At 32.5% G+C, this 10,387-nt stretch overlaps 1 long non-coding RNA gene across 1 annotated transcript; it reads right to left on the reverse strand.

Moving 5' to 3' along the window:
* Positions 1 to 268: 268 nt before the first annotated feature.
* Positions 269 to 6,806, reverse strand: LOC147831278 (uncharacterized). The gene is made up of 2 exons (XR_015523483.1): positions 6,002 to 6,806; positions 269 to 887 (listed from the first exon to the last, which is right to left on the reverse strand). It is a non-coding gene; the product is annotated as an uncharacterized LOC147831278 (long non-coding RNA).
* Between the last annotated feature and the right edge of the window lie 3,581 nt (positions 6,807 to 10,387).

Raw genomic sequence — 10,387 nt, forward strand, 5'->3', positions numbered from 1 at the left:
CCTTTAGTATGTGAGTGTGTGTGGGTGTTTTCCAGTACTTGGTTGCATCTGGAAGGGCATCCATCCACTGTGTAAAACATCTGCTGGATAAGTTGGGGTTCATTCCGCTGTGGCGACCGCTGAAAAATAAGATACTTTGCCGAAGGAACATGAATGAATATTTAATTGATGAATCCCTTCTATAAATCAGACCATAACTTTGAACCTAGCTAACTCATATATTGTTAAATAATTACTTATTTGCATATTTAAACAACAAAACATGAAATAAAATGTTTACAACAGTTAAAGTTTAATCAATCAACTGAGGATATATAGTAATAACTAGTAGTTTTTGGTAACACTTTATTTTGATGGTTCATTTGAGTAGTAGACTGTCTGCCTAATAGCCTATATTTTGATACTCCTTCAACAGACATTTAACTGACTATAAGAAACTTTGCAAGTACATGTAACTTAGACTAACCCCAACCCCAACCTAAAAGTCTACTTATAATCTAATGAGAATTAGTTGGCATGTAGATGTAATGTAACTTAAATTCAACAAACGGACCATCAAAATAAAGTGTGACCTAGTTTTATCATATTCACCTACTGTGTTTTACCCATAAAGGTTTACCCATGAACAGATAGTAAACCACAGGACTGCAATATGAAAATCAGCCATAAACGTGTCATTTTTTAACGTGTCATTATTTTTCCAACTTTATACCTCTCATCATTAGCTAAACACTTCATCCCACCAAATCCAAATCCTCTTTCCTCAGATGAGCAGCTGCTGTGCTTCTTTCAGTGAATGGAGAGCCCCAGGAGACATGGAGGATGAGTACGACTAGACGCTGCAGGTCAGAGGTCCAGACTGCATCTGACAGATTTCTACACCTACACTGTCAGAAAAAAGGGTACGGTTGGGGTACGTTTGTGAACACTTGGGGTACAAATGGTGAAGTTGTACCCTCAATGGTTCAAAGTAGCACCCTAAGATACTTATATGTACCATTTAAGGGTAAAAAAGGTACAAATATGTTCCCAACTGTCAAAGGGTCCATGTTTGGGCCATTTAAGGCCCAAAGAAAGGTACAATCACTTGTGTGAAAAAGGAGCAAGTCAACGTGTATGAAATGGTCCTTAATTTATGTCATGAGTTGTTGGTTATTTGGAAGAAATGCACACAAAAAAACTGTACATTATAAATTAAATTATTTAATTATATAAAACATGGCCTTATAAATATTATAAATTAATATTTTTTAATTTAAGAAAATGTTAACATAAATCCCCCTAAATGTAAAGTGAAATGGCTAATTATACACAGACCTTTCTTTGATTATCAGATTTAATAAACTACTAGAATGGACATACAACTATAAAGTAGATGAATACAATAGGAATTAAAGGTAACCAGCTTGGTAAACAAAGACAGAGTGCAACCTTGTAGCATTAATAAATAAATTAATAAAACAATTTTAAAACGTAACAGAATAATACTGCCAAAATAATACAGCTGAGAACAAATAATAGATTTAAAAGACCAAAAACTGGCCGTTAGATATACACAAAATGTATTAAATATCGTGTTTTAACTACAAGAGGGAGATTGAATCCAGCGGCAGATGCGAGATTGACTGGCCGAAGTAAAAGCTGCTGTCGGCGGGGGAGAGAATCATAAAGCTCCCGCTGACAGAGTCCGCTTTCACTGAAGCACATTGTCAAAGAAGCGCTGTCTTTTTAAATAAACTGCCGATTCGAGTTTAAAACAACTACATTCTCGCCTGAAATACTCTTAAAACTACATTTTGTGAAACATTAGATGATATTTTTTTTAAACTTGCGGGTCTGCACAGCGGGGTATTGTCCATTGACTTTCACTTAGCAATAGCAGGCAGCAAATTTGAATTCGTGTTGTCCAATAGGATTTTTGCCCGCGCCGTGCATTCATAATGCCAGCTGATTACGTGTGACGGTTAATCTCCAGCTGTTGCACTGTTGTTCTGACGCTCTTCTCGGCGTCGATGGAGGATGGACCTGAAGGACGCAAAGAAGCTGGAATACGCTCGTAAAGACGAAGCACAGACATTTGCAGGTAAGTTTAATGTTAAATAACGTATTGTAAATATCCGTTGGGTCATATTCAATTCATATTTGACGTTACTTTGCCTTGTGTATGTAGTTAAGATTAACGTTACCGTCGAGTTACCTGCCGCGGGAGGGGACCCTTTTGTAATTTAAGGTTGACCAGAAATTAAAATATGATTTTTTACATAACCTGGCCATGAGACAAAGCTCGAGACACTGGCAAAACAGCGGTGAAACGTCCAGAGAAACAGTTCAAACACATTTAAGTTAACGTTAGTTTTGTTTGGATAATGTGGTTAAGTCTTTATTGCATACGTTATTTATAAACTCAGAATTTCCTTAGTGTTGGGAAGCTAACATTCATGCTAACGTTCATGTTTATTTCGGAAAGGAGTGAAGTGAATGCCTTCATGTCTGAAACAATATAACTTTAACGTTAGTTTATGCATATCTCGACCCACATCCATTTATAGCAGTTGTATTTTGCAACGTTACATATTTAAATACGTTATAAACGCATGTCCAAGAGAGTCATAATCATCTGTCGTGTCAGATCGAGGTGCGGGTCATTTATCAAACCTTTAAGTTGCTAATTTAAAGCTTTTTTTTTTGCTGTTAACCTCAAGTTCACACCGATCATAATTCTTTTTCTTTCAGAAAATGAAGTGGACGAGGAAGCAGTAGAGTGTAATAACGTAAGTATTTAGTATTTTGTATTTCATCTGTTTGTTAATAATATATATATATATTTATATATATATATATATATATATATATATATATATATATATATATATATATAAATATTTATATATTATGTATGTGTGTGTGTGTGTGTGTGTGTGTGTGTATACTTTTTCCCCAGGAATTCATTGTGCAGTCTTAAATTGAATCTCCCTTTTTCTATTCAACTGTTCAACTGTTAGGTGAAGTGTTAAAGTTATATTTGAATTTTTATGATTGTCATTATTTTGCATTTATATTTGATCCAATAGGTGATTGCTGCAATTGGTGAGGATGCATCATCTTTTGAGAGTAATGCGAATGTCCTGCGTATCCAGTGAAATAAGGTGTGTGACCCTTTATTAAAAACACCCTTGTCAGTGAGATCACACATTTTAAATCAGTTCTCAGTTTAAATGAAAAGTTTAATGTCAGTAATATCTAAAGTGTAGGATCAAATGACTATTATAAATGTTATGACTATTGTAAAAAAAAAAAATTTTTAAGCTTTGTGGTGAACATATGTGTATTCAAGCTTACAACTATTTGTACAATGATAACTAAAGGGAAATGGCAACAAAGAATATTAGATAATGTTTTTAGTTAAAGTGAATCATTAATTTCCTTTTTGTTTATTATAGTCATGGTGAACCTGACTGAATGCATTCATCAACCATCTCCAACCAAGTCAGAGCTTCAAGGACAGCTTGTGCTAAAGGTGCCTGAGCTTGATTAAGAAAAAAAGCATCTCCACTGGCCAAAGTCTACAAAAAAGCAAGAGAATAGAAGTTTGCAGATGATCTAACAGGTATTAACATAAAACTTACGTAATAATAATTTTGCTAGATCAAACCTTTATTTCTTGGATGTGATCATTAAGTGCCTTTTCAAGCTGCATTTAGCAAGTTCATACTCATGGGCCTTAAATACAAACCCTTTATATACAGAACATTCCTTAATGTTTTTCTTTAAAAAATGTAATTCATAAAAATACATCAATATCTTTTATTCAGCATTTGCTAAACATTCCAATAATTTTTTCTTTATTTTAAAAACAGGTCCTTTATATTATTAAATTATTTAAGAGTACTTCATTATTTGTCTTTATTTATTTTAGGGTGTCACAGTGGCGCAGTGGGTAGCATGATCGCCTCACATCAAGAAGGTTGCTGGTTTGAGACTCGGCTGGGTCAGTTGGCATTTCTGTGTGGAGTTTGCATGTTGTCCCCATGTTTGTGTGGGTTTCCTCCGGGTGCTCCGGTTTCCTCGACAAGTCCAAAGACATGCAGTACAGATGAATTGGGTAAGCTAATTTGGCCATAGTGTGTGAATAAGTGTGTATGGGTGTTTTCCAGTGATGGGTTGCAGCTAGAAGGACATCCGCTGTGTAAAACGCATGCTGGATATGTTGGCGGTTCATTCCGCTGTGGCGACCCCAGATTAATAAAGGGACTAAGCCGAAAATAAAATAAATGGATGGATGATTTTATTTTGCAATAGATTCAGACTTTCGTGCAGCTCTAATTCTGCTCCCCCATATCTTTAAAGAGAAAGATGATTGCTTACAGTAATTACACTGGAAGAGGTTTGGGTACTGTTGGTTAAACACTTTGTAATACTCTGATAGATGTTATGCAGTTCTGACAGATTTTACATTGTTTATTGATGTCCTTTACTTTTTCTTTTCACAGTGGGATGATGATGATGCTCCATACCCAACTCTACAGATGGCTGAAAGTCCGTTTTAGAGGCATTATTACATCCTTCGCTGTTTACTGTGTTTCAACTTGGCTTATCCACGCTACATAAAGAATGCAAAGGATGAACATCAGCAACTCCCCAAGATGGAACAACAATTTAAATTTGAACATCAGCAACGGTGTGAAGATGGAAATCCAAAATTACAAGAAAAATCAGTGCAGCTGTCCGAGAGCACTGGTATTGCTGGATCTGCATCAAACAGCAATGCTTGGATCTTTGCATTTACTTTGGTGCATGCGTTTCGAGTCTGTGCATCAGTAATTTAAGACTAGCAGCTATAGACATTTCAATAACATTGCCCAAATCAACTGAGAAGCACAAGATGAAACAATACTAAGAATTTTCTCTGCCCAACATCCTTGACGAGATTGACACATTCAGGTGTTCAAATTGAACTGTTATCGTGTGCATGTGAGACCGCTAATGGAGAAGAAATTACACTTTCTTAATGAAATACATTTTAAATGTCAATACTGCACTGGTTTCTGTGTAGCAAGTTTTTAATTCTGCTGTTGTATGATTCATATTTCCATGCAAATACAGTAAGAGTTTGACTTTGAATGGGGTGTTATAAACCAAGACAGATGGACTTTCAGGCTCTTGAAACATACTCTGCTGATAAACTGTTTAAGAATGTTTAGAAATTTCAAATCAAATGTGTAAAACTTTGATCAAAAGTGTTTTTGAGATCTAAAATGATTATGGGTATACAGTAAGTGACATGTTTTAATGTACTGTATGGAAAAAGATTGCTTTGAGATTCTTGATGCTTTTAGAAAATGTAGAGTGCAGTGCACTAACAAAAATGTACTTTATTAGGTCCACTGTTGTTTTAGAAAAATGACTTTGTTACATTGGTAAAAATGCTCAGTGAAATGGGATGCACTGATGTTAAAAAAAATAATATTAAGTTTTTTTGCTGTTTCATAAAATGTTTAAGCAGCTATTTTTTAAGTTTATGCATCTGGTATGACTTTGTGATAGTTTAAAACTTTCATCTTCTAAAAAGGTGACAATGTTATTGTTTTGAATCTTTCAATGTTTGTTTGTGATACATTGTTACATTTTAATGTCTTTTAAAATGATGTAATGTTTAAACATTCATCCTGTAAAAATGTTGATATTTAATATGTTTAATAAATTTGATAAATGAAATTTAATGTGTATGGAGTACAAATCTGAAATGAAAGGGTACAAAATTCATCCCTATGGAGGAGAAATTGTACCTTTTTTAAAGGTACATTATTGTACCATAGCCCAAGTAAGGTACAAATTAGTCAGCAGAGGTACATATTTGACCCATGAAGGTACATACTGCTAGGGTACAAATATGTACCCATGTGAAAGGGTACAACAGGTGTACCCTTGAGGGTACTGCCCCAGTGACAAGCCATTGTACCCCAAAAGGTACAAATTTTGCACATTTTTTCTGACAGTGTACCATAGGCTATATAACCACTGACTTGTGAGCAAATATATTGAACAATTAATTCTGGATTATCAATATCGATAAACAGCATCATACAGATAATGTGTTATTAATACAAATGTTGATGTTGATGATTTAATAGCACGTTATAATACAGGATTTTTATTATGGATTCAGGAAGATCGAAGATTGAAAGACAAACAAATGAAAAGACAAAAAAGAGACTTTCATGGTCATCTAATGCTTCAATGCTTTTGAATTATGTCATTTTAAATGTTTTTATTTTAATATATTTACAACTTGATCACAGATGGGTTAATACTCAACCTGAGAAAATACTTTTTGACCTAAGTTTTGAGCTTTATTTTAATATAAACAATTATAACAGTTATTATTTTTGTCAACAGTAACGTGAGAGGTAAACAATGGATGTTTATGACAACAGAATTTTTTTTTTATGTTGAATATATTACTGGACTTTTGTTGGTGTTTAGAAACATGCCTATAATAACACATCTTAAAAACTGCTATCAATTATTCATTATTATGGTTATATTTACATAAGCGACTAGAACACTATAAAAAATAAGATTGACTGCTTTATTATGTCCATGTTTAAGCAAATTGACTGTGAAATTGGCCATAAAACCTTCAGACACACAGTTGTTCATAACGCAGCAGCACATTACACAATGAGGACGCACAGAATACGAATCAGCCTTTTCTCTCCCTAAATTACACACACACTCACACACACACACACACACACACACACACACACACACACACACATACACACACACATGCTCATTACTTGCTCATTGCAGTGTCAAAGATCAAAGCCCGGGGGAACTGACCTCATCACCAGAGTCTCTGAGGAGGAAGAGGAGGTGTGATCCCTCCATCCCACGTATACCTCCTTCATTTACTCCTCTCTCAATCCCTCCATCCTTATAAACTCTACTTCTCCTCACTCTGCTGTTAAGGCAAATGGAGGATGGGTTAAAAAAAGTATATCCATACAATAAAAAATTATTTTAGCTGTTCAAACAACTTTTTCAAAATGAGTCAACACAATTCCTGAGGGTTTTTGGGGCTGCTTATTTGTTTTGCTTTTGTCTAGTAATATGAACAAGTAGGATAGTTGTGAATGCTTTGCTATAAGTGAGGTGTGCTAAGCATAACTACAATTTGTAAGTTAACTGAACTCGTCATATTGAATAATCAGTACTTGTGTTGTTTATAGTATGCAATACAAGTAAACAAGTTACCTACACAAAGTAATAGTTAGAAATAGTTAATCGAAGTTAGTGAACTGATTAGCTTCATAAATTTGAGGTAATCAGTTTCTACATGTTTGCTAATTAAACTCAACTTGTTACTTTTTAGTGTATCTTTAATCCACCTGAATTTGTAAAATCGATTCATTTGTGTTGGGACAAATTAATTATTAGTGTATACAGCGCAACAGTTGATTGATTACATGTAGAATTGCAAGTATATTCTTATATATATAAAATAGTATGTTTTTTCAAATATTATGTTTAAATTTAGAAATGAGGCAGGCCCGTAGCCAGCCTGGTGAATAGGGTGGTCCTTTTTTTTTTTTTTAAATTGACTTTTTTTTGCAGTTATTGGCCTCAGTTTCTTTTCATTTGAGGCTTAAATACTGCATTTTTTTAATGAAACTTTAAGCACTGTTATTTATTTATTTTTTTCTGGATTAGCTTGTCGGTGGTCATCAAAACCACAATTTTTAATGTACCAAAAAAGCATTTCCTAATTATTTAGAAAACAGAATAAGCATAGAGAATATTATATTTTATAATTAAGTATAAAGCAATAAGTAAATAAGTATTTTAAAAAAATACCTTTTTATACTTTTTATTTTAAAAATACAAATTTATCATATCATAAATTATTAGAAAAAAAAGAATCTGTAAAAGTTTTTAATTAAAAACTGTCTATTGTTATGTGTTATGTAACAAACTGGCCAGCACATTCAACTTTCCTAATTCCTAGGTGTGAATTTGACCAATTAAATAATACAAAATGTAAAAAAATATTAATAATAATAATAATAATAAGAACATAGAGCCTCATGATTTTTGTAGTCTCTCTTGTAAAATAGTACATTTGAAAATTCATAGATAACAACAGTAGCCTAATAAAATTTACTTTAATATGATTCCTTATTTATTTCCCAGAGATGGGTTGTGGCTGGAAAGGCATCCGCTGCGTAGAAACTTGCTGGATAAGTTGGCAGTTCATTCCGCTGTGGTGACCCCGGATTAATAAGGGAACTAAGCCGACAAGAAAATGAATGAATGAATGATTCCTTGTTTATATAAGGAATATTACGAAATGATTTTTGCATTTCTTTAGACAAAAAATTAAAGTCAATGGTTTCCACAGAGTGGATTTCGACATTTTTTATCAGTCAGTAATTCCGAAAAATCTGCAAATAGCCTAGAAAACAAACATTGTTCATTTTAATTAAATGTTAGATGTTAATTAAATATGAATTAAACTGTGAAAATTAGTTTGCTGCTGAAGTGGACATGTATGGCTCTGTGCTAGAGTAAAAAAACACATTTTGAGAAACCAGTCTTTAAAAAAAGAAGCAGGCACAAGTCTATTTTGGATATTTTCTGAAAAATGACTTTATGAAAAGCCAAAAAGCCCAAAATCTCATAATTGACAGGTCCCTGCAGTGTTTCACCTCAAGTAAGAAAATGACACGAGGCACATGTTCAGTCTCAGAGAGCGCATGCATGTGCACAGAAGCACTCAGCTGAATTATGAATATGAATATCATAATGAATAATAAATGCAGGATAATGTTTTTTTGTCCTGAAGCTGTGCAAAAAGGGGATGAGAGTTGCAGATGTAGGACAAGGGTTTTGGTTCTACTCCGGCTTGTGGTAAAGACTAGCTTGTTTCTTATAAGACAATGTTTAGATCATGTTCAGTGGTTTTATGCTGTATGCTTTTTTGTACATTTAAGGGTTTTAACTGATTAACCACAATGGTTTCATTTCAATAAATTAAAATAAATATTAAATAAGCAATGTTTAAACAGTGTAACAGATGATTCTTTTAAAGGTTTTAAAGGGTAGTAATGTTTACTATTTTTAAAAGGCAAACCAGTTGAGAAAAAAAGTTGAAGTAAACAGAATATGTAAATATGTAAATTAGTTATATATATATATATATATATATATATATATATATATATATATATATATATATATATATATATATATATATATATATATATATATATATATATATATTATATTATATTATATTATATTATATTACATTATATTATATTATATTATATTATATTATATTATATTATATTATATTACATTATATTATATTATATTATATTATATTATATTATAAACCTTAACTAATATACTATCAACTGATTAATTACATTAAATAAAAAAAAACACTGCAATTCTACATCTACAATTTTTCATAATTCATTTTGTAAACATGTTCATCTATAAATGTTAAATAATCCACTTTTAGATGTACAGAATTGTATGTTATTATTGTCTAAACTGCTTTTGGTAAAAGAGTGAGCGGAAGAACCAAACTTATTGTAAAATACTTACAATTTGGCATGAGATTATGCTTTTTTTAACACATTTAGACTATTCAACTATTATCTGTGTAGCATTATAAACATAAATATACAAATATGTTTGTAAATGAGCATCCACTCCTACTCTTTCATAGTCAGTTCAGCGGAAAACCACAATCATCACAGCCTTTGGCACAATTAAATGTTTGTGTTTGTTTGTTTGTTTGTTTGAATCTACATATAAGCATGTTGTTTGTTTTGTTTTTGGCACAATTGGAAAAGGTATGCCGTCTATGTGTTTGAACAAGTGTTTTACCTTTCAAAGCCTATGTATATGCTTTAACATGTACATAAACCCAATGAAAAAAAAGTTATTTCCTTCTCCACCCATAAATAACTGCTAAAAAGTTCCATCATTCCACTGAAGCTACTTAAAAACCATGAAAACAATTGCTGACTCATGAGTTCTATTGACCTCTTTCCCTAGAACTCGTATAAGTCCAACATATTTCAATACTCGCAAACAGATCATATTTTATCTTAACATCTATTCCTGTAACTCAAAATAGCAGCTTGAGGTGCTAATATTTGCTTATTTGAAAGTTAAGCTTCAGGTAAATGTTTCTGTGAAATGTAAAGAAATGGAAAGTGTGTTTTAATAATGTAAATTCCAACAGGTTTTGAATTTCCAGATATGGGGTAATTTTGTGATCTAGACTAGAGAATGTTGGACTGTGATAAACAGTGGCTGGTGATTTATCACACATTGAGAAATCTGGAAATAACAACTTTAAGTGAGT

Source organism: Danio rerio, chromosome 23, assembly GCF_052040795.2.
Source record: "Danio rerio strain M-AB ecotype USA chromosome 23, GRCz13ab, whole genome shotgun sequence".
Taxonomy (NCBI): Eukaryota; Metazoa; Chordata; class Actinopteri; order Cypriniformes; family Danionidae; genus Danio; species Danio rerio.